The sequence below is a fragment of the Marmota marmota genome, unplaced genomic scaffold (genome assembly GCF_001458135.2).
Source record: "Marmota marmota marmota unplaced genomic scaffold, marMar, whole genome shotgun sequence".
NCBI classification, from domain to species: Eukaryota; Metazoa; Chordata; class Mammalia; order Rodentia; family Sciuridae; genus Marmota; species Marmota marmota.
The window spans coordinates 29,516,404-29,543,772 of NW_026000016.1; positions in this window are offsets into that span (position 1 = coordinate 29,516,404).

The window sequence follows — 27,369 nt, forward strand, 5'->3', positions numbered from 1 at the left end:
ATTCAGTTGATCATTCACAGGACTTTCATATCTAATACTTCTACATAAATGGCCTGGTTGGATTTTTCCCTCCTCATTCAATGGGCTTAAATTTGATTTAAATTTATTACAGATTTCAATGTCTTATTGAAATATTCTCCATCTGATTGTTCTTAGATACAGCTAACCTAAATTCACTATAATACTATTGTTGAATATTAGAAGAGTCTTGTTTTTTTCTTGTCTTCTTGGGCACTCAGTCAATCTTGACTGACATAGTGAAGGGCTACCTACTTAACTCTGCACAATTCAGTAGCCTTTTGTTTTTCACTTCTTTTGTGTTTAACAATGTCATTTTTTTTGCTGAATCTTTCTTGCCTTCCCGAAGTAAACAACATTGTTGTCAGCTATCTTGTCATGTAAAAGAAATGAAAACTTAAGAATGTTCTTTGAATGGTTTCAGTTCCTCAAATGCATTCTCTTACCCTTACATGTTGAAGTATGTTATTTGCTTGAAATATTTATAAACATTTCAAATTCCCTGTTAGGATGTTTGAATACAAATTTTGCATGAACATATGATATCAGCAGAAGGCATCCAGATTGACAATGGAGATGCAAAGTTCAAGCCAGTGAGCTGGGGTGGAGCTGGAATCATCCCCCAGATCAGGCAGTCAACTACCAAAGCAAAAGAATCAGAATGCAGGATTGCAAAGCCCAGTGAAGCCACTCCCCAAAGAAGGGAGAAAGAGGCACCCTGCACAAGGGCCAATCCATAGGAGTTCAAAAGAGCAGCAAAGCTGGAAAGATTGCAATTAAGACAGGGGCATGAAACTCAACTTTCTCAGCAAAGTTTTGTTATTTCTGATGCAATCACACATAAGGTTTGAATCCCAATCCTAATACTTTCTAATATTTGGTAGCATTAAGTAGCTCTGGTGAGCTATTTAATTCTTCTGTGCCTCAATTTCATCAACTGACAATAAAAAATAATTGCAGTACCAACAAGAGAGATGCAATGAAGGGTAAATGAGGTGATACATATAAAGAGCTAAGAATAGTGCCTGGCACATATTACTCTCTTGATACATGTGAACTGATGTTGATTATAATGATGATATATTTTATCCACAGTTCACAAAAATAAATGAATAATTTATAAGAGATTTCTGGATTCGAATAGTAAAATAGTTACCAGACTTTAGTGTGAATATTGACTATGAATATTTATTTGCTGGGACAAGTAAGTGAACATGTGTTTAGGACCACTTCACCCAAGCATCCCCCAAACAAAAGTGGATAATGATGAATTTTATACAATTATATTTCATTGCACAATTATCAGTGGAAAATGCACTTAAGCTCTGTCAAGTAATAGCATGAAATGTCACAGTTTTCATACTCTCTTTTTATTTTTCCACATATTTAAAAAACAAGACCAGAGTCTTTCCTAGAAACAAATGGAGTTTTTCAAGGTCAACTTCACAATGATGCTCTTTAGAATAAAACTTTGTACCAAAAATTGGACCAGAAGACTAATTTAGTCTTCTAAAATCATCCATCCTACAAGGATTACAAATTACAATTGGATCAGAAGACTAAATTACAGCAAAATTAGGTACTTGTTACATCACAGCTAGTAATTATATAAAAACTAGCCACAGTGTTAGTGAGAAACACATTCAGGAAAGCAGCTAAATGAACCATTGGCAAAAATTCCTTTATCAAATAAAACTGATGGCTATCCCATAATATCAGTGTCATTTTGGACGATGCTGTCAGATATTACGTAAAATTGATGCCATACTTGACAACTATTTGGGGAGGCTATAAGACATATAAAATTGTCTACAAGTTAGTAAGATTATACTTGAACAAACTATTTCTGAGCCTGGTATGAATCAGTTCTTAGTACATATCAGATCTAGAATGATTGAAAAGAAAGATTGTTTTTCCTCTAAAAACTCATGCTAGAGATTATTGTCTTTATTTTGTTGTTTTGTAAGATAAAATATTTATGCACAAAGGTGAGCTGGTGTCAGAATTGGAGTGTTTTAGTTACCATTATTGGGGTATAAACCATTCCACAACTTAGTGGCTTAAAGCAGCAGGCATTTTATTGCATTAAGTAGATTTCATAGATTATGAACTCATGCAAGTCTTAGCTGGTGTCATCACATTGACAAACATCATTTAGTGAAACCCAGTGGGTGAATGGATTAGTCTCGAGGATTAGCAACAGCATCATTCATGTGGCTGGTACTTTGATGGGGGTAGCTGGGAGGTCAGGTACAACTGGGACTCTTCACTAGAGCAGTTCACCAAGTATTTTTAGTTTGACATTCTCAATGTATTTAGACATGGCCACTGGATTCTTTCAGATTTATTATCTGGAGACAACCAGAAAAAAACAAATAATCTATCTGATCTACCTCAGAAGTCATGCAGTTCCACATCTACCTATTGCATTGATTATATGCAAGTTCTAAGTTTAGTCTAGATTCAAGGAGAATGGAATTAGACCCCATCTTTGCATGAGAGAGTTGTGAAAGAATTTTTGGCCATTTAAAAAAAATATCCATGAGCATTAAAGGACAGTGCTGGAAATTAAGAGAGGTCAAAACTGTTTCAAATCTATAATGTGAAGAACAGTTGGATTCCTCAAATTAGTCAATGAAATAGAAAGGTAAATACCACTTCCAAGTTCATTCTATGAAGCCAGTATCACTCTGATACCAAAACCAGAAAAAGACTCATGAAGGAAAGGAACTATAGACCAACATCTCTGATGAACATCAAGACAAAAATTCTTTAATAAAATCTTAGCAAATCATATTAAAAACACACTAAGAAGACAATACACCATGTTTAAGTGGATTTATCTCAGGGATGCAAGGATAGTTCAATACATTCAAATCAATATATATAATTCATCATGCAAACAGAATTAAGGACAAGATTCATATGATCATCTCAATAGATGCAGAAAAAGCCCTTGACAAAATCCAGCAATGCATTCATGTTAAAAATGTTGGAGAAATTTGGAATAGAAAGGACTTAATTCATTGTTATAAAGGTTTTATATGACAGACCCAAAGCCCATATCATACTGAATAGAGAAAAACTAAAAACATTTCCTCCAAAACCAGAAACAAGAAAACAATGTCCACTCTTACCACTCCTATTCAATATAGTTCTTGAAACTCTAGCTACAGCAACCAGGCAGAGAAAGAAATTAAAGGGATACAAATAGGAAAAGAAGAAGTTAAATTATCTCTGTTTGCTGATGACATGATCTTTTATTTAGAACGCCCCCCCCAAAAAAAAATCTACCATAAGACATTTCAAGCTGATAAACAAATTCAACAAAGTAGTAGGACACAAGATCAGCATACAAAAATCAATAGCTTGCCTATATTCCAATAATGAGCCTGCTAGGAAAGAAAGCAGGAAATCTGTTCCATGCACAATACCTCACAAAAACATTCGGAATAAATCTAACCAAAAACTTGAGAAGAAATCTAACCAAGAAAGACTTCTACAATGAAAATTATAGAACACTGAAGGAAGAAGTTGAAGGACTTAGAAGATAGGAAAACCTCCCATGTTCTTAGATAGGCAGAATGAATATTGTCAAAATAGCCATACTACCAAAAGAATTATACAGATTTGATGCAATTCCCATCAAAATACCAATAACATAACTAGGAAGAAAAACAGTCCTAAATTTATTTGGAAGAATAAAAGACCCAGAATAGCAAAAAAAAAAAAAAGGAGAGAGAGAGAGACTGAAAAAGAAGAGTAATACTGAAAGCATCACAATATCTGATCACAAATCATACTATACTATAGAATTATAGTAACAAAAACATCCTGGTATTGGCATCGAAACAGACATGAAGACCAACTGAATAGAAGACACAGAGACAAACCTCCATATATATATATATATATATAGTCATTTGATACTCCAACACATATGTTGGAGAAAAGACAGCCTTTTTAACAAATGGTACTGGGAAAACTCAATATTCACATGTGGAAGAATGAAACTAGATACCTATCTCTCATCCTGCACAAAAGTCAACTCAGATTGGATCAAAGACCTGGGAATTAGATCAGAAACTCTGCAAACTGCTAGTAGGAAATGTAGGCCCAACACTTCAACATATCAACACAGGAACAAACTTCCTAAATAAGACTCCTAAAGTGCAAGAAACAAAACCAAAAATCCATAAATGGGATGGCAACAAATTTATAAACTTCTGTACATCAAAGGAAACAGGAGTTTGAAGAGAGAAGCTATAGAATGAGAGAAGATCTTTGCCACCTTATCCTCAGACAAGGAATTAATATCTAGAATATATAAAAAACTAAAAAACTGAGGACCAAAAAGCCAAATAACCTAATTAATAAATAGGCAAGAGAACTAAACAGACACTTCTTGAAGGAAGAAATACAAATGACCCATAAATATACAAAAATATGTTCAACATCTCTAGCAACCAGGGAAATGCAACTCAAAACTACATTCAGATTTCATCTCACTCAACTCAGAATGGCAATTATCAATAAAACAAATAATAACAAATGTTGGGAAGAATGCGGGGCGAAGGTACACTTATATATTGTTGGTAGCACTTCCAATTAGTGCAATCACTCAGGAAGCAGTATGAAAATTCCTGAAAAAAAACCAGAAATGGAACCATCATATGACCCAGCTATCCCACTCCTCAGTATATATCCAAAAAGTCCAAAGTCAGCCCACTACAGGGATGTAGTCACATAAGTGTTTAAAGCAACACAATTCACAATAACCAAGCTATGCAACTGGTCTAGGTGTCTGTTAGCAGGTGAATGAATAAAGAAAATGAGGTGTATATGTACAATGGGTATTGCTCAGTCATAAAGGCAAATGAATGGAACTGAAGAACATCATGCTAAGTAAAATAAGCCAGACCAAGAAAGTCAAAAGTCAAATATTTTCTGTGATACACAGATGCTGGACCAAAATAAGAAGAAAAAATACAAAAAGAAAAGAGTGGGAGAATTCCATAGAAATAAAAAAAGCGATCAGTGGAGTAGAGGAAAGGGGTTGGGGGCTAGGGAAGAGGAACAGGAAAGGAGAAGAACAGTGGAATAAATCTGACCTAACTCTCCTATGGTAAATATACCACAGTGACACTCACCTTCTACAAACCACTAATTAAAAACAAAAAAACTAAAATGGCATACAAATCAGTAGAGGGAAGGGAACAGGGGAAGGAAGGACATGAGAGAAAGGGGAAGTACTGGGGACTAAATTAGAGCAGATTTTATTCCATGTTTGTATAATTATGTTAAAATGAACCTTAATATTATGTAAAACTAAAAGAAACTAATAAAAACCTAAAAAATTGTGATTCTTAAAATTTTTTCTTCTTCGATCTCAAACCAATGGAAATTACAATGGAAATAATCAAGAATACAACTAGTAATAAATATTGATGAGGATGTGGACAAAATAGTACACTTACACAATGTTAGTGGGACTGCAAATTAGCACAAGCACTTTGGAAAGCAGTATGGGGATTCCTCAAAAGATTAGAAATAGATTTACTGTATGACCCAGCTATCTCAGTCCCTGGTGTTTATCCCAAAAAATGAAAATCAGCATACTATTTGGCAATTCATAATAACCAAATTATAGAACCAGCCATGGCACCCATCAATAGGTGAATAAATAAAGAAAATTTGGTAAATATACATAGTGGAGTATTACTCAGCCATAAAAGAGAATTAAACTATAGCCTTTGTTGATAAATAGATGGAATGGAAGGACATCATGTTAAGTGAAATATGTCAGACTTAGGTTACAAGTAGAATGCTTTCTCTCATATGTGGAAGCAGAGAAAAATAAGGGAAAAAGAGGGGACCCAATGAAAATATAAGGTAGATCAGTAGAAGAAGGGGAGAGAGGGGGAAAGAGGAGGGCGGGACAGAAAAGGGGAAGAACTGTGCAATGAAATTGAAATGAAAGTATGCAATGAACATATATGACTATGCCACAGTGCATTGCATCTTTCTGCATATCTATAAAGCACTAATAAAAAACGATAAGTAAGTACAAGGAAGACAAGTAGAGTAGAGGAAAGGGAACAGAGAGAGGGAGGAAGGGAAGGAAAGGAAGTACTGAAATGCAGCAAATTACTTTCCATGCAAATATAATTATGTATGTCAAAATGAATGCCACCATTATGTAGAACTATAAAGCACTAAGAAAAACATTAAAAAAATTTAAGGATAAACAAAGAACACGTGGGAATAAAAAGTATACCTCCTGATGTTGATTTAAAATGAAAGAAATAGTCTCTAGTCACTACATTAGAAAACCTCCCAGCTTTTCCCTATAAACACATATGGGCTTTATAGGGGAAGGTGTCTACATGAGGCTTTGAAGTATGGTGTAATAGAACAATAGTCTTCACGACACAATTGATAATCATTCAGTCCTCCCTGGGATTTCACGTGGGCTATTCCAGTATCCTACGCTCAGCATCTTGAATTGCCTGAACTTATTACTTCAGGGATGAACTATTATTGTATTTATAGAGAATATAAACAGTGGTGAAAACAAGTGAAACACCCAAAGTTTTACACTTTTCCAACACTGATCATTGTTACTTATAATAATATTAAGTTTATTTTTCCAACATTTTATTACAAAAATAAATAAATAAATAACATACAGAAAAGCTTAAATGGGCTGCGGCTTTAGCTCAGTGGTAGAACGTCTGCCTTGCATGTTTGAGGCACTGGGTTCGATCCTCAGCACCACATAGAAATAAATAAATAAAGATATTGTGTCCATCTACAACTAAAAAAAATTTTAAAAAAACAGAAAAGCTTAAGTAATTATGTAGTTTTAAAAATCGCCATTGCAGTGGCACTCGCCTGTAATCCTAGGGGTTTGGGAGGCTGAGACAGAAGAATCTCGAGTTCAAAGCCAGCCTCGGCAACTGTGAGGCGCTAAGCAACTCAGTGAGACCCTGTATCTAAATAAAATACAAAACAGGTCTGGGGATGTGCTCAGTAGTTGAGTGCCCCTGAGTTCAATTCCCGGTACCTAGATTCCGCAACCAACATTTTGCTATACTTGCATCTTTTATTTTTGATGCATTTTAAAAGTAAGCTGCAGACATTTACATACATTGCCATATTTGGCTTATTGTAAATGCACATTTTGGTGCTTGAACAAATTATGAAAACATTAATTCCAGAGCTGAATGCAACCAAAAGTACATTTACATTTTGCTGGATGCGATCTACTAAGTTGAAGTAATAAACTTCCAAGTTTTTCAGCACAGAGATGAATATTTGCTTAGTTCCTGAGAGAGCGTCAAAAGCAGTTTATGGGGCTGGGGTGTATGTAGCTCAGTGGGAGAGCACTTGTTTAGCATATGCAAAGTCTTGGGTTCAATCCCCAGAACCACAAAAACAATAGTAATAATAATAAAGTTTACATTGAGAAATCGTTTCATAATTTTTTAGTTCAAGTACTATTTGACAGAGTAATTTATTTCAATTTTTAATTGGATCAATAATTGCTATTTGAGAAATGCCAGTTTAGAGGGAAAAGAATAACAAATTAAAAATTTAAAAAATGAAGTCACATAAGTAATGAGACCCACCCTAAGCAAGCTTTTGTGAGATCTTGGTCAAAGACTGCAAACAGTATTGCAGCTCCAAGTGATAGAAAACATTATAGTTGAATTTTTTTAAAAAGAATTTCTTTTTTAGTTGTAGATGGACACAATACCTTTATTTTATTTATTTTTTATGTGGTGCTGAGGATCGAACCCAGTGCATCACACGTGCGAGGCAGACGTTCTACCACTGAGCCACAGACCTAGTCCCTATAGTTCAATTTAAATAGTGCTTGTAAGTTTTTCGTTTTTGCTAGTAAGTTTTCATATTTTGAACGCTTAAAATAAATTTTAAAATAAATTCCTAGAGAGTAATAATATGTGAGCTAAATGCTCTTAGGTCCTTGGATGTAGATTGTTTTATATCTAAAGCCTTAAAGGATGAAATACTTGACATAAATTGTCTAAGATTTAGTAAGTAATTTGTGAAAGTGATAGAAACATGATGCCAGGCCACTGACATATGGGCTCATATTCAAGTTTGCAGTTGTACATATCATGGTATCTCATCATAAAATGAGGTTTAAGGAACAATGGCACCCACAAATTTGAACATCTGTTTCATTATTTAAACTTATACAAGGAGCAGATTCAAAGAAATAAAGGAAATATAAAGTCCCTTTCCCTCCCGTGGCCTGTTGTAATGATTAATTTGAATTGTCAATTTCATTGGATTAAGAGATGCTGGTGATTAAGAGGCTTCTGGGTGTGTCAATGAGGGTGTGTCTAGGAATGATTGGCATGTGAGATAGCCAACTGAAGTGGAGACCCTCCCTAAGCTTGGGCAGCACCCTCTAATAGGATGATGGCTTGGATGGAATAAAAGTGGAAAGAACAAGGAAGCAGCTGCACATACAAGCTCCATTCTTCTTGAACAGGTTCTTGATTGCTGCTCAAAGGTCTAAGGATATCTGACTCTCTTCTTTATTCTTCCAAAGTGGACTCTGCCAGTGATTCTGGGGTGTTTCCAGATGCCTTCAATCTTGGACAAGGGTAGCACTGTTGATCCCTCTTGTGCTGGGGCTTCAGCCTCTTAGACTGCCCAGCTCTCCAGTCTGCAGACTGCCATTGTGGACTCTCCAGCTTCTGTCATGTAAGCCAACCTAATAAATCCCCTTTTTATAATTATACTAACTGTTGATTCTGTTCCTTTAGAAAACTCTGACTAATATACCTGTGGACTCTTCTGGTTAAATGGAGTCCTAGAAATCATAATTCCAATTTATAAGACTAATTTCAATTTGTAATAATATAACCATCTGACAAAATGGCCTTTTATGCCGCAGTCTGGCTGGGCACAAAATCACGAGCCACCATACAGCTTGTAGATTCAAACAGCAACTCTTTATTCCCGAACTCACACCAGCCGTATACAAACACGTTCTGGGGAAATCCACGTTCTCTGCCCAAATCCACCTCCACTGGGCTTCTGTCTCCCAAAATATACTCTGAATCCCGTGAGAACTCAAGGGGAACTCAGGCAGCAGGATACGCCCTATTCCCAGCAGGAATAATCTTAAACCTTAAACCTGGAACCTAAACTGGGAACGCCCTAAACCCGATTATGTTAAACCAGGAACACCCTAATCCGCCCTGGTCCTTGAGCAAGGTCAACTACATTCAATGTCACTGCAATATGTCAGCAACATGGGGTACGCTGGCAAGGAAATTGTCATACCTACTTGGCTAATGGCTCCCAGCACTTTTAAATAACCTAGACAATTGAGAATATACTACTTTTATATACTTATATATAAATATAGAGAGATTATATACAGTCTACATATGCAATTGACTCTTCATATCCTTGGGTTTTGCATCTGCAGATTTAACCAACTGTCGATCAAAAATGTTGTATTGGAATCCTGCTATAACCTGAAATTAGTAGAGCAAAAATAGGAAAATATGCAATTCATGGTTGATTGAGGTCACAGGTACAAAAACTGCAGATAGAGAGAGCTGATTTAAGGAATTTGAGCATCTAGGGGTTTGTAGGCAATCCTGTAACCCATTCTTTATAGACATTGAGGGACCATTTGTATGCCATAAATATTATTGGATATATTGCATATCATTTATAGAGGATTTATATACATGTCTGTATATATAAGCATTTATATATATATATATATATATATATATATATATATGTATATTTTATATTTATATATGTATATAAAATATACTCAATACCATGTCCAAAATAATTACGGAAATTGTTATGGTTTGGGTCTAGAAATGTTTCCCCAAAAGTTCACATTTCAAAACCATGATCCCAAATGCAAAAAGGTTCAGAAGTTGGGCTATTAGGCAATAATGAGATAATCTCATTAGTAAATCAACCCATTTGATGGATTAATAATTTGAATAGATTAACTGGGTAGTAGCTATAGGCAGGTGGAGTGTGGTTGGAGGAAACAAGTCACTGAGGATATGTCCTAGAGAATTTTCATCTTGTTTCATAAAAAGAATGCTCCTCATTCTTTATATGACTGCCTGGATTGAGCAACAATTCCTCCAACACAGCCTTCCGCCATGATGTTCTACCTCATCTCAGACCCAGGACAATGGAGTCAGCTGACCATGAACTGAACCTCTGCAACTGTGAGCCAAAATAAACTTTCCTTCCTGTAAGTTGTTCTTGTCAGGTATTTTGATCACAGAAATGAAAAGCCAACACAGAGACCAAGCTTTAGTCTTTTCAATAGCAAAAAGTTCTCTGAGTTTGTAACTTGTTTTGCTACTGTTGACTTGGTCAAGTTATTAAACACTCAGTAGATGACCCTGAAAGATGATGCACTTTTATAATTGTTTTAGAACCGTGTTATTTGTTTTCACCAATTAAAAAAAAGAATGAAGGAGTCAGAGGAGAAAATGTAAAAGGTAAGAGAAACATTACATTTTCTCTGAGTAAAATCTGGTTCCATCAGCATTTATGTTTCTTTTTAAGATTATCTAAATCCCACCCTCTCTGACAGTTCTTTTTACACTCCTTGACCTATGTGGACTGCAAGCAAATGAAGAAACATCTGACCATTTTGTTTTTCTCAAAAAAAAAAAAAAAAAAAAGCCCATCTATGTCTTTTTTCTGTTACTGCAATAACATAGGTATCTTAAATAACCAGAAAATCACCAACTGATATTTCATTTCATTTTGGAATACTATCAATTCATATATAAAAGAATAATATTATATAGTAACTTACCTAAATATGCTACACAAAAAAGACATTCAATAAGAATCATGGTTTTTGCATAAAAATTATTCTAAGGATTAAATCAATGGCATGAGGCTTTGAATCCTTGCTTAAAATATGCTCCCTCATAGGAAAAAAAAAAAGAAGGAAAAATGATGGGTATTCACATGATTGACAACCTTTCCAAATAGAAGTGTTGCTATAATTAAGCAATAATGTATGAGTGAGTGTACATTATGACAAATTGGAAGCTTGGTTGATTAGATTGAGCATATAAGCTGTCAGTATAATTATCATATTTTAATCATTTTTCTCCATTTTTTTATAACAGCATTGTCTTCAGCCTCATTTGGTGCTTATTAGATTGATATTCTAAGAGGAATTGTACAACATAAAACATGTCCTTAAACAGGATGAACTTTAGATAAGGCTTTAGTTATGTCTATAAACATTTATAATGATCGCTGATGTTTCTACTTACTTTTACCTACTATTTCATTTTGTGTAAGAATAAAAATTTCTTTTTCAAGATAAAAATAACAATTTCTCAATAGAAATTGTGGAGCACACTTATTAAAAAATGCTCACAAAATACAGGGCTTATTCCTTCATTACCTGTTTGTCTGTAGCAGAAAATTCAAATAGATAACTCAATCCTTTAGGGAGCATGCTTGGGTTCTATTTCTTGGTTTGGCTCTCTTTAATCACAAATGTTAGATCTGTTAGCCTTTGAGAAGCAGTTGTTTGGGCTGGTGGTGACAGTTCAATTCTAAAGGCCACACATGTAGCCAATGAGGAGAGAACACTAAGGGAAGGGAAAGATACCACTTAAGTTTTAAATAAAAATCCTATATGCTGTGATGTTGAAATTTATTAAAAAAACTTTGAAGGATATTGAATATTAATGTTCATCTCTCTGCCCAAAATCAGAACACTAGCCTGACATTCCTAGCAATTTCACCTCCTAATAAGGAAAGAAAATACTCACCAGGTTCTTGGGTCTACATTTTGTTTTAGTGAAACACGTGAAGTTGGAGTGGTATGACATACAGAGTCTGGAGTGTATTATAACGTGCACACCTAGAATCTGGTATAATCTCCATTTCCTTCCATTTTTCAGGGTTCCAAGGGAGATACCAGAGCTTTGTATATGTCCCTTCTACTAGAGATGTCCTTATCGTGAAATTGTATGAATTATAAAGTTTTCCCATTTATTCATGAACTTTTCCTGAAGCCAAAGGGGGCGGGCGAGGGGAAGAAACTTATTAAAGATGTCTGTTACATGGAAGTAAATTCTACAATGGTAACACCATCACTAACCTGTATTAAGAGCAATCAAAACCATTAAGCAATCAACCAGCATTCTTGTAAATCCAACAGTCTCAGGCAATAACTGGAGAAAAGATCATTCTTTGAGATGTCCAAATGTCTATCCTTCTAAGGTGTCTTTCTGTTGTACATAGGACATTTTAAAGAATATTTGGAAATTACACTGAAAGATTTTTATATATGTTGAACACAGACTAAAGTTCTAATGTAGACTTAGGCAAGTATCAGGGTATCATAACTGGCATCTACAGGTTTGATTAATTATTAGCCATTAGCCATACCTTGACAGGAATCCCATATGATACATAGGTTACCATATGAAATTGGTAATATTTTTGCAGTGGCATGGATATACTCACAAATCAAAACATTAGACTGCTAAGGGGTGATCTGAAGTTTAACTCAGAACAAAGGCATGTGAGGAATTGAGAGTAATAATAAAAATATTATTAAGACTTGATATGAGTAGTTGGTGTTTCTAAGAGAGAATCAAGGCTTAAGAAAGATTATGGTGGGAGGAATATGGATGTGGCTCTCAAAGTGCAGCATGAGGGATCCATGTATAGATAAAATATTTCTTTTTTCCCTACATTATTTTTACTGGTGCATTATAGTTGTACATACTGATGGGACTTGTTATGTATTTGCACATGCATACAATAAAAGATGAAATATTTCTTGACTACATTAATGGCAACATATTTGGGATATTGTATTATACTTTTGCAAGATGTCTCCATAGAAGGAAACTGGGTAAAGAATCAATGGGATCCTTCTGTATTATTTCTTACACAGCATGTGAATGAATCTAGAATGCCTCAAGACAAAAAGTTTAAATTAAAAAAGGAGGTGATATTCTTTTGTAACATGCTTTAGACTGAATGTCTGTGTCTCCTGAAAATTCAGATGTTGAAATCCTGACCTCACTGTTGATGGATTAATAATTAATTGAATAGACTAACTGGGTAGTAGCTATAGGCAGGTGTAGTGTGGTTGCACAATTATAAAATGCACAATTATAAAAGTGCATCATCTATCAGGGTCATTTACTGAGTGTTTAAAAACTTGACCAAGTCAACAGTAGCAAAACAAGTTACAATGTTATTGGGCTTTGGGGCCTTTGGGAGCTAAGGAAGTTATGAAGGAGGAGCTCTTGTGAATGGGATAAGTGCCCTTATAAAAGAGGAGAGCTTGCTTCCTTCTCTCTCTCTCTCTCTCTCTCTCTCTCTCTCTGCCAGGAGAACACAACAAAAAGACAGCTGTTTGCACAGTAGGAAGGGAGCCCTCATCAGCCCTGCCAGTGCTTTGACCTTGAACTTCCCAACCTCCAGAACCATAAGAAGTAAATGTTTGTGGTTTAAGCAACCCAGTCTATGGTATTCTATTAGAGCATCCTAAACTAGAACATCTTTTTACTTAAACATTTTATTTGAGTATAAAAATTATTCTGCATTGTCTATAGATTTCTCAAACGTTATATTCAGAGGTAATTCTGATTTACTTTTTTTTTTTCCCCAAAAAGAGCTACCTGGCTGGACATGGTTGCACATACCTGTAGTCCCAGTGACTTGGGAAACTGAGGCAAGAGGATGGTAAGTACAAGGCCGGCTTCAAAAATTTAGGGAGATCGTGTCTCAAAATAAAAATAAAAATGGTATGGGAGGGGGCCTAGGGTTGTGGCTCAGTGGCAGACTGACTTTGAACTTGTGAGACTGACTTTGAACTTGTGATCTTCCTGCCTCAGCCCCCTGAGCTGCGGGGATTATCAGTGTGCACCACTGCACCTGGCTACCAACTGCCTTTTGATACAATTTCTTATGGTGTCTCATTCAATTAATATGTAATAATGCTGGTGTTGGTGTTATGAAGAATATACAGAAATTTCATACACATTAACATTATTTAGAATATAATGTAATGATGATTTAAACTCTTAGTTCACCAAAACCTTCTTAAGCAATAGAATTAATATATATTTTCTGTAGTCAACAGTTTGATATTATGATTGATTAAAGGATTGTAAAAACTTCCAGTAAGTCCAAAAACTTATATGCATGCCATCAAACTATTTTCATAAGAATTTTATTGTCATATCAAAATTTACTGAAGGAAGTACTTAATTGTTTGTGGCTTGAACTATGTCTATGTAGAACAGTACATTGAATAAGTGCTTGGGCTGTAGGTTTGAATCCTAGCCTTATCATATACTTCATCCATATTTATTAGTTTTCCTGTGTCTCAGTTTCCTAGTCTGTAAAATGGGGATGATAATATTACCTAATAGGACTAAGGAGTTTATTAAGTGACATATATATTAAGCACTTGTCAGACATATTTTAGGAGTTTAATTAATGCTCACTAAGGAAGCATACCATTTTACCCTGAGAGAACGTAAAATATCTATCCAAAATTTACATATTAAATAACCAAAAAAATTTTATATAATAAAACATCATGAATATTAACTTATTCTGCAGATATACTATTTTGATATTTCATGTTTGTAGACACAAAATTAGGGTGAACTTGAGGTAGTCTTTTGGATCTATTTGCTTAAGATCTGTCCTAGAAACAACTTGAATTTTTAAAATATCACAAAGCATCATATTACTAAAGGAACTCTTAACAGAAATCAAAGCCTACATTTATTAACATGCATTGCTATTATTGGCATTACAGAACGACACAAAAATTTTTTTGTCTTATACATTCATAGAAAGTGTTGTACATTTTGTCCTGAATGGATGTGGACTTAGTCATTCATGTGAATGTTTTGTTTATTGAGTTCTGTTTCTTAATTTTCCATTTAAATCTAAAATTTTACTTTGAGTTGTGTGCACAGGTGGTAAGATCCTAAAATAGAAAGGTTTATATTGTTCAGTTACTTTATGGCTCTGTGTGAAATTTGCATTTTTAATTTGCAAACAACTTCAGATGTTGACAGAAAGAGGGAGATGGCAACTACCTCCTGGCAGATCTTCACAGTAAGTGACTGGCATCTAGTCTCCTCTTGCTATTGAAATGTCATCCTCATTTTATCAACTGCAGGATGTCCAATGGTAAGGAGTTCCATTTTGTAGCTAAGACATCTCATTTTGTATCTGCACACTTAAAGGGTTGCCTCTTTCCCACTTGGGCTTCCCTCCCAGATTTCCCAGAATTCCAGTACAGCATCTCCTTTTGAGTAATTTCCTATGTCCCCCTGTAACGTTATTCCATGGATTTGCTAGTGAAATGAAATACTGCAGTGACCTTTTTAATTCCCCTGACTTTTTTACAATCTTGGAAATTTAGCACAACAGCAGGAGTTTAATCATATTCACTGATGTAAAAGACAAAATAAGGCACCTTTAAATTCAGAGGGAGATGTGACCTCCAAGGTGCTGGGGCCTTCAGAGATTCTAGCTGTCCCCAGGGACTGTGGCAGTCCTGCTTCTCCTGTTTCTCAAGCTGCATCACCACATCTTGGGCTGATACATTTCCTTGCTCACATTTGATTTTGAAGCTGTTAGGCTACAAATTCCTGCAACTGCACCACATTTTAAAAATGTACTTTCCAGAATGTTCATGTACTACATTCACTTCTTTTATAAGAATATCATTTTTACTTGTTCAGAATGACAATTTATTCAAAGGCTTTGATTTGATTTTTTTTTTTTTTTTTTTTTTTTTTACGGAGAAAAGAATTTATTTATTTTTATTTTATTTTATTTATTTATTTATTTATTTATTTTTTTTTATTGTTGGTTGTTCAAAACATTACATAGTTCTTGATATATCATCTTTCACACTTTGCTTCAAGTGGGTTATGAACTCCCATTTTTAGCCCATATACAGATTGCAGAATCACATCAATTACACATCCATTGATTTACATATTGCCATACTAGTGACTGTCATGTTCTGATTTGATTTTTAAGATGTACCCTTTGATGTTGGATATTTAAAGTCTCCACAACTTGTACCAAACTACAGATACATGTAGCTACATGATGCATGAGGCCACCTACCCACTTGTTTACATGTGTGTCTGAAAACTGGTGGACTGATTTTTTAAATCAAATGGAAAGGTTAGGCTGATTCCTTGTGGGTTTGGTAGTGCCCCATCATTTAAGCAAGTGCCATTATATGTGTTTTTTAGTTTTAGGTCTCAATTGTTGTGTAGTTTGGTTGATGGATGAGATGGCCTAAAGAAAAGGAAGAAAGGAAAAAAAGAACAATGTTCTTCACATAGCCCAAAGTGACAGAGCAGATCAGCTCTCTTAAATCCCCTGTCCATACAGCCATTGTGATCAAGGTGATTGATGAAGAATCCTATCAGCTCTGAGCTGTTGAGGTGTCAAACTGATAGGAAAAAAACAGTACTCACAGTTTTCCTGCAAACAGCTTGAGAGGTCAACAGCAAACACATCTCCACAAATGGGTACGGCTTCTGTCCTTCAGAGACATGCAAGTGATTGTCAATTTACGTTTGTCATGAGATTTTGCTCTCTGCAGCTTTCTAGGTGGTTGCCTTTAATCAGGGAATCACTGACTGTTTCATCTTCCATGACCACTTTTCCCAGTCTTATTAAAGACCTTGTTAATGAAAATTGAGATTCCATTTTAATAGTAAAACGACACTGGATTCTTGTTATTTAATGTCAAATGAAACTGAAAAAGCATGATACGTGATTTATTTGCTTGTTTTCAAGTGGTTTTTCTTTTTTTTTTCCCACTTCTGATAGTATTTGTGGATTATCATGGTTACAGGGGTAGAGAGCAGCCCTGCTGCCTCTCAGCCTCATAGTTGGAGGACAAGGAGAGACAGACTACATACTATTTATTTTTTTGGTCTGGTGCTATTAGGCTCTGAGCATAACAAAATATTAATGCTTGGAACACTCTCTGCACAGTATAAAATGGATTTTCTGGTAAAACATACTTAATTCAAGCATATACTAACATTAGCCAAACCCAAATACAGTTTTAAGAATATACAATTGATTTATAATTACCTTAATCTTTGATAAATATTTGAACTCTAAAATATCATACGTTCATGATCATTGAACTACAGATTTTTTTGGCAAGGGAGATCTTTATTTAAAACTGCTTATCTCTTGGTTGAACTAAAAATACTAAAAGAATAATATTAAAGATGTCATTGCTTTGATATGAGACAGGGGAATTTCAGGTTTCATAACTTTATTGTATTTAATTTGGATTAAGCATAAGATAATGTATCTGGACACAGTTGATAAGAACTTATTTTTTTATTTAAAGACCTATTTAAAGAAGAACAAGCTCATTTAAAAGAATTTGGGGGAAAAGAGAAAAAATAAGCAGGATATATAAATGCACAAATAGTACCACTATCCAAATAAAAGGCAATATATTATGAGCATTTGGTATTGGTTATTTAATATTTTTTGAATATGCAAAGATTTTTTAAAATATAATTTTGTTCATTTCATACATAATTCTTTAACAACCATGGTTATTTAACTTAACATGATATACAAGACACTTCCAAATTATTACATCACTTTCACAAATTGAATACCTATGTATTCTTCTAAGTTCTGTTTGCAGACATTGTTGATTATTGATTCCCCATTGAATCCTTGCTTTAAAAAGCCCCAATTTGTTCAAATGGTTATCACCCTTCTATATGACTTAGGGGAGGGTGGTCTTTTTCCTTAGAAATCTTGGATTGAATCTCAATCAATCATAGTGTCCTATTCTTCTACTGATTGTTTACGGAGTAACATGTAACTCATGTGTGTCCAGTGAGATACAAATTTTATTGTTTTGCTTATAGCTCCATTTCAAGACCTTAAAATATTGTCTTGGCACTTAACAAGTGCTGAATAAATAACCAGTGAGTGAATGAATGCTAAATGTTCAGGAGTTTTCTGTTCAAAATAAGAATTTAGTAGAAAAGATAGTTCTTTCTGGACATTGCTGAGTTTTGATGTGATGCCAGGAGATGCTGCAGCCATCTCGCTACCAGCATAAGGGTGAAGGCGATCTACAAATGAGATGGTTCCAAGAGACCAAAAGAAGCAGAGCCCTAATGCATTCTTGAAGATCCCTGAATTCTGGATTTCTTGAGATAGTGTTCCTTGTTTAAGGCAATTTGATTTAGTGGTTTCTATTACTTGTTGCTAAAATGATCTCACTTGATACATGCTATTTTACATTAGAAATTTCCAGAGGTTTTAAAAAATTTATTCAAAAAGAGTTTAATAAGCTTTCATTTGAGACTACCTGCCCTTATACGACATAATAATAAAACCTCTTGCTAGACTTAAGGGATAGACAGATGCTGATTTTTAAGAGATTACAAGAATGCAATATTTATTTTGTAAAAATCCAATACTTAATAAAACCAATATTTAATGAAACATGGTAGATGTAATTGTAATCAGCATTCTAGATCTGTAAATTTCACATCTGTGAATTGGACCAATATCAAATTGTAAGTGTTTTTTAAAAATTGTGTTTGAGGGGTTGGGGTTGTGGCTCAGCAGTGGAGCACTCACCTAGCATGTGTGGAGTACTGGGCTCGGTCCTCAGCACCACATAAAAATAAATAAAGGTATTATGTTCAATTAAAAAATATTTTAAAAATTGTGCTTGAACTGAACATGTACAGACTTTTTTCAGACATTGTTTTCTCAACAATGTAACAACTACATAGCATTTATATAGTATTAGGCCTTATAAATAACCTAGAGATGATTTAAAGTATACATGAAGATATGCGTAGATTGTTTGCAAATACTACACCATTTTATGTAAAGTATTTGAGCATTCACAGATTTTGGTATCTTTGGGAGGTCCTAAGGCCCATCCCCTAAGGATATTAAGTGACTTCTATATAGATTTTCCCATAATATAAATATCAGCATTTATGGACCTTTCTACAGGACCAGATAATTCTGAGTCTCAACCTGCATTGTTTTCAAAGCTGTGCATAGAATATTATCTTCATGTCATTGCCAAGTTTCTAAAAGTCATTGTTCTCGAAAATTTAGTGGCTTAAAATATATTATTCCTCACGGTTTCTATGGGTCAAGAATCTGAGACAGACTCAGCTGAGTGGTTGTAACTATGGGATTCAGTGATGGCTCTCAGATGGTGGTGGGAGATCAGTGACAAGGCAGGGGCTAGAGCATCAATCTGCTAGAGTATGGGCCTCTTGGTCCAAAGGAGAGGGGGCCCAGGATGCAGAAGGGTGTGATTTCATACATTTGTTCTTAAGTCAGTGCAATATGGATTTGCATCTCTTCTGGACCAGATTTAACTTTGATTCTTTTTGATCTCATGCTTTTTATTCAAGCATTGTTCTCAACATGTATTATGACCATGATGTATTTAATTATTTGTCTCTCCCATTTGACTATATGGACATGAAAGCAGACATTACTTCTGTCTGGTGCACCTAGCTGAGTGACTCAGCAATGTCAGCAAGGTTTCTCCAAAGAGGAAAGTGTGTGTGTGTGTGTGTGTGTGTGTGTGTTGTGCGCACGCTTATGTGCACACATTAGGGGATTAATTATGTTGAAATTAACTTGTTTTTGTCCCATTAGAGCTATACTTCAACTATGGTGAATATATCAATGGGACATTTCAAGTTATCACAGGAAAGACCATTTAATAGTAGCATCTTTCCAACAATGGCTCAGAGGGCATCAATGCAATGAGCCTCCTGTCATGAGAGTATAAGCAGAGGCCATGTGCGTGTCTCCCAGGATATATGCAATAGATCCTAGTTCTGGATGAACAGTGAGATTAAATGAACCTGAATTCCCTTCTAACACTGTTTATCTAATCCTGGTAAGGTAAAATTCTAATTGCAGTGGATGAGGGAAATTAACACTTAATAAGTTCCTCATGTAGACACAGATATCTGTAGCCATTTGTGCATATACCCAGGAACAATACATAATTCTTGGTTCCTCATGGAGCTTAGATTCTAGTGAGGGAAGAAGCATAAATAGAGCAATTTTAGATAGCAATTAGCACTATGAAAAAAATAGATTAATGTGCAGAGTGATTGGGGTTGAGACCAAAGAGCATTAGATGAACTGGCAAGCAAGAAAACATGTCGTGCTTTGATAGCATTTCTACAGAGACAAATGTGCAGGAAATGTTTAGTATTGCTACTTTGAAAGATATCTTTATCTCTGAGAATCCTGATTTTGTGTATTGTGTGGATGCCAAAGAAGAAAAACATAGTCACTCATCTGGGGAAGTTACAATCATTTGGGGAAAAACAACCAAGTCATTGGTAAAGGGTTAAATAGTAAAACAGAGCTGTCCACAGTAAACCAGACTAGAGAGTAAATGTAGACTATAATGAAAGGAAAAAAAATAATGTGGTTAGGAGCAATCAGGGAAGATATAGAAATTAAGAGGGCTCTAAAAAAATATAATTTTACAGTAAAAGCATCAGAAAACCAAATGTTCAGATTATGGCTAATATGATAATGGAATGCCTGTTATGGGCCCGCATATTTGATCTGTTACAAATTTCTGACATGCTTCTGCATGTAAAATATATCATTGTAAGCTCAGGGCCCATTAATATGTGCAAATGTTCATGCAGCAGATGGCATCTCACTGTATAAACATTATCAATGCAGATATTAACAGCTAAAATGTTACCTATTTCATGTACCTACTTCTGTAACATGGACCCCAAGGATTGCTTAATTGTGAAGGTTTTTGATATACGATTTCATCTCTCTCTCTCTCCATTTTTTTTTGTCCAAAGAAAAGAACCTTCAAAACCATCATGCATAATGTATCTATAAATAGCAATAGTTAATTTTACTATTTTCTCTCAAACATGAATAGCTACATATTGCAAGTTCATGCTCTCTTTTAGGGGAAAGTTACTGATATTAGAAGAAAGAGTTGCCTGCTTGCATTCATTCATTACTTGTTTATTCAAAAATAATTATTGATATGCTACTATGTGCCTGGTACTGAGAAATCAGAGGACAGCAAACACTGATACCATCCTTTCCCTTCAGACCTGTGCAAATAGCAAAGAGTTCATAACAGGATCAACCATGGTGTGATGAGGGAAGAACTGTACAGGATTTCTATCTAAAGAGTTCCTAAAGAGTATATTCATTTAAAAAATATTTTTAGTTGTAGTTGTCACAATATCTTTATTTTATCTATTCATTCATATGTGGTGCTAGGAATCAAACCCAGGGCCTTGCACATGCTAGGCGAGTGCTCTACCACTAAGCCACAACCCAGCCCCAAGAGTATATTCAGTTTTAAAAAAAACATTTATTTATTTATTTTTTAGGTATAGATAGACACAACACAATACCTTTATTTTTATGTGGTGCTGAGGATGGAACCCGGGTCCTGCCCATGCTAGGTGAGTGCTCCACCGCTGAGCCACAATCCCGGCCCAAGTATATTTATTTTTAAAAGAAAAAAAAATTGGGCCATTTTTATGACAGAAATGAATGCAAACATTTATTAATGAACACATAGAACTGGTTTTATTTTAAAATGCTTTGAAGTTTACTTTGCATGACTCACAAGTCTCTGCCAAGAAAAAAAATCTCATCTTCAAAGCAGAGTTTTGAGACATAAAGTAATCATATCAAAAATTTCATATAAGAATAAAAAGAAATGTCTCTAAAGGAGAGAAAAATGGTTTTTATTATTTGATAAGCATTCTTGAAATAATGTTGGCTGTAAGAACAGAGCAAAGTAAAGTCTCTCTTTGGTTTGTGGGAATATCAACTTTTCATGAATAAATTAATTAAAAAAAGCTTTATGTCTTTGATTTCAGAGATATGAGGAGAATCCCCCCAACCCTCAATCATGCACACATATGGAATGTCCCCCTGAAACTTCATTCAACAAATTCTCAGTAGACTATGAATTCAATCTCCTGCACTATACAAATAACCAATTCAGTATGACCAGCCACCCCATACACTAATTCAATTTAAAGCTATTGGGAAATGAAGAACAACCAGATGTTGATCTTATGATACGACCACACATCTGCCACTGCAGAAGGATTTATGAAATGCTGCAATGGTGAGAATATTTTCAAACATCAGCAGCATTCTCTTTTCTGAGTGTCACAATGCCTCCTGGATGAAGACATCAAAGAGTCACAAACAGGAACAACAAATTTAGCACTAGGGCTCTGCTCACATATACCAAGCAAAATGGAAATATCATGGAATTAGGAGGATAAGTTTTAAAAGTGTCAACAATTTTCACACTGGCCAAATGTTTTGGGGAACATAAATTCTGCAAAAGCTTCCCCCTGCCCCCGGCTACTTCATTTTTTAATATGCAGAAGTAGATATCAAATTCTGCGTTAATCCACTTTTGAATTTTGAAATTTAAGAATAAAAATCAGAAAAGCTTTCTGTTGTTTTTTTTGTATAGTGATGTTTTAAAGAATTATTTGAGGAACATGCCAAAACAAGACAAAATAACTAAGAAAATCAACTTTATAAAATATTACTATTTTCAATGTTATTATAATTTACTTATTGCATAATTTAAGCAAGATGTATTTCACCTAATATAAACAGATATCACTGTACTAGGTTGTTAGTCTTAGAGCATAGTTTTCTTTATCAACTTTGTGATTCTTTGGGATCATTTTAATTTTAAAAATAGTATTATGGGTTAAGAGAGTAATTATCAACCTTGGTTCTGTCAATTTTATTTTTAATGTCTATCAGGAATTAATATATTCTTTCAATTTAAGGTTTAAACTTTTTTGTTGTTATTCTTGCTTTTTGTCAAAAACAGCTTTATTTTTTATTGTTGATTTTTAGTTTTTAAATTTTTTTGTGTGGATATTTAGGAAAAGTTCATTTTGATTCCATGGACATTATATAAAAATAATTTTTATGGATCAATTTTATCCATATTAAACAATTTAAAAATGTGTATTGATTATTATTTGAAAAATATTTACTGACCAATATTTTGATCCTCTGGGAAAGATATCTTTAATGCAGATAATATTTAAGAAATGTAAATATAAAAGATGGGCTGGGGATGTGTCTCAAGGGGTAGCATGCTCACCTGGCATGCGTGTGGCCCAGGTTCAATCCTCAGCACCACATACAAACAAAGATGTTGTGTCTGCCGAAAAACTAAAAAATAAATATTAAAATTCTCTCTCTCTCTTTAAAAATAAAAATAAAAAAGAAATATAAATATAAAAGAGGGCTCAAGATAAAATCAAGAGGAGAAAATCAAAGTGTTATGTAGACTTTTCAGAAGATAGAAAAAAGAAAAGGTTTTCCTCTAATTTTTAATTTGATTTTTATTTTGTGAAGGCCTAAGATGGTAGGGTGAATTAGCCTTTTTCTTTTCTGACACTCTTTCCATTGACCACCAGATGTCAGACTTTCACTGCAAATTTAAACTTCAACCACCAGTAGGCACCGTTATTTTTTTTTTTTGTAAATACTATTCTGAAATCATGTTTTTTTTTTTTTAATTACAGCACACAACTTGAAAACTTACTTTTGAATATTAATTCTCAGACATTGATTTTAACTGTTTCAGGTATACACTTACAGTGTTCATTTGCAGTATTCTGATTTTTAATGAGTTTATATTTGAGATCTCTTTATATTTACACATTCACATAAGTAATAGATCTCCTTTTAATAAAAATTGTATCCAAAGATGCCAAAACAATCTGGCTATATTTTAAATAAAAGAAAAACTGGATAATTTAAATTTAAGAAAGTCAAAATACAATTTATTTTTTTAACAAAATTAAAAATAGGTGGAAAATAAGTGTTCCATTTTTTCATATAAAATCTGTTTCATAGGGTGTTATTTTCTGTCATCTATAACATTATGCCAAAATTTTTAACTTTTTCATTCAAAAACCAAATATAATTTGATTTAGCATATTTAATTTTACATAATTTTAACCAGAAAAAATTAAGCATCTCAGTATTTTACTTCGTTTTTATTTTGTATATGCTATGACTCAAAGTATGAAATGCTACTAAAACATAAATTTATCCTTTCACTGAGTTGTATGTAAGGTTCTATGAATACTGAATACATTTAACATGATGTTTTATAATGTTTTTAAAGAATCATGTCTTTTATTTTTGTGTATAATACCTGAAATGCATTAATAAAAATATAGCATAACAAAAATATGTAAAAATAATTGAAGAACTTTGGTATTATAATCTTTATGTGTATTAAGATTTTAATATTTACTAGTTTATGATTTCATACTATACAAAACCTAAATGATGTTAAGAAGTTTGTAACTGGAAGAGCACAGGTCATCAAAAAGCATATTCTGTTTAAATCACTCAAAAATTTTTTTAAAAATACACATAGATACTATCATAAGCATGAGAGTATGTTAGCATATTGGTAAGAACTCATAAACATGCAACTATAATTTATGTTTCTGACTTGACATTTACAATAGTAAAATTGTAAAGTTACTAAGCTTCTAGTTATAGCAAATTAGCATGAAGCTATCTTAAAGGAAAGGAAAAGAATGTAAAGAAAAGCAGAGACTGTTGGATTGTGTATGCAGGGAATTATCTTATTTAAACCACATCTTTCTACCCTTTTAGAATCAACTTGCCTCTTGGCAATGTATCAAAAATAACACAATTGACACTGTTGTCTGTCTTCACTCCTGATAAAAACTTTATAGTCTATTGTTCTCCCCAATGGAAAAATAATCAACTCCCTAGAATTGTTAACTGACAGTGGATTGTCCTGGTTTCTTTCGTGATCATCCTTTAATTGTGTTGATTTTAATAATTTTATTAAAATAAAAATATAAAGAACTACTTTGGTATTTTTCAGTGTAAATATAGCTATTTCTCCCTTAATTCATTAAATGTGAGTTTGAAATCTTTTTCTTTTTAGCATCAACTGGATATATTTGTCACTGACTTTTCACTGCTACAAGATATCTTTCTTTTAGTATGTACGTATGCCTTAGTAAGTGAATAAAACTTTGCTTTTGCTTGATAGTAGGTATTTCATCCTCATTATTGAGACTATGCTGAAACCGTGAATACTTGTCAAAGATTCATTTTATAATCCTGAGATGGGTTTGGCATCCATGATTTACACAGGAGCTCTGCTTACAATAATTGATTCATACCATACTTAAAACACACTGATCTCATTTATAGGCATCTCAATTATAGGAAGGCATTTTAGCTGTGGCAATTTAGACTTATATTAAAAGGAAAAGAAAGAGACACCCTCTACTCCCTTTGGATTTCTGCAACACATGAAAGAATTAGGTCATATCATGTATCAAAATAAAATCCTGTTTACTGACCTTTCTAGACTCAAATGGTTGCCCTGGAAATGTAAAATAATGAAATGTATTTCATCTTGAGCAATATTTGCATAGTCAAGAATGAAAATATTATCAATCCTGTTATCTTCAGATACTTGTTTTCCTATTAATAATTTTATAGTAGCAAAGTGACAAAACAGTTTTGAACTATAAATTCTAACATTTAAGTCAGTTTTCTACACAGAAGCTATGAATTCTAACAACCTAAAATATGAAATGCAGCATAGTAAGTGTATTTGCTAAATATATGGACAGGCTAGTTTGTCTTTAGAGGTATGTGTTATGTGGTGTAAAGAATTACTCCATAAACAATTCTGTGAAGATGTGAAAAAACATCTTCAAAACCAGTTGATCATATTGCCTTAAGTATCAGAATGCTTTTCATTTTTGGAGGCTTGGATTAAAATGCAGTAGCTCTTAAAGAAAACATGGAAAGTTCCTTTTATATTCAAATATTTGTGAACACTTGAAATGACAGAGAATAATTGGAGAAGTACTGGTTCTGAAAGGCAAACTGAAGCAACATTTTTATTTCATAAATCATTTAAAGGCTATTTAATACAGTACATCTCTTCTAGTTATGTGCTTTTCGTTGAAATTTCATCATTGTTGCAAAGATTTTTTAAAAAAAAAAACAATAATATCAGCATTGGAATTTTATCCACAGAAGAAAACATGTTTTGTAAAGTAACAGGAGTATTTTTTATAAAAAGCATTTTCAAGCAATTACATAAAGCTACATAAAAATACAACAAAAATTAGGTTAGTGTGCTTAATGTTCCTTGCTTGTGAAAAACACTCATTAAGTTAATAATATCATTCCTATGACTTACCACCTCTTAGGTATGGGAGGACATTTTTCTGGAGGGAAGAGGAAACTTTGAGTTTTCCTGTCAACTGTGAATATTCTTGATTTGGCTGATGGGAGTCTTGATCTCCCAATCCTAATATCTTCAAGTGCAGGGAAATCTAATTCATTAACTTTTCCAAATGGTTTTAAAAGTTTCCGTTCATCAGGGACCATTTTGACCTTCTTTATCCACACCACTCTAGAGATCAGTAATACAAATGACAAAAACTGATACCCATTAGTCAGTAGCCCAAAAGCCCTCTCTGTTTGACTAGACACTCTAAAGGCAAATTATCTTTGTACAATAATATCCATATTTAAATGAACTCTTATACACATGATACTAGATTACAAGTTTTCTAAGATCAGTATAATACCATTTTATATGTTTTGATCCTAAAATTGAGACACAAAATATTTTCTAAAATGTGTTCACAGCAAAATGTATTTTGAAAATATCTGGAGAGAATTCACTTGTTTCTCTTCTTTTATGTTTAAATCAAACACTAAAAGTAAAGCAAAATTCTAATAAATGGCCCATTTTCAGCACAAAGGAGAATTGTTTTTCTTCAAGTTACTCCAAACTTATGAAATAGTTTTTCAAAAGCACACTTACTTGAACAAAAATGAATTAAATTTACATTTTCTCTTTTTAGCAAATGATCCCTTAATAATTAAAATTAATATAGAATGTCTTCTAAGTATTTAAAAGGATAGGGGGCATTTATGAAGGATTTTAGTCATTAAAGAAAACTATTAATGAATGTTTATTTTATTTACAATATGAATAAAATGTTTGTAGTTCATTTGTTACAAACTAATAATTTTATAAGTCAATGTAATATATAATATCCATGAATACAAAAGAGAACTTTTGTGATTTGAATTTAGAATACATTGGAGTTTCTAGAATGCAGTAAAAAAATAATATAAAGATTTTTAAAGATTAAGACAAATGAAGACTAATTT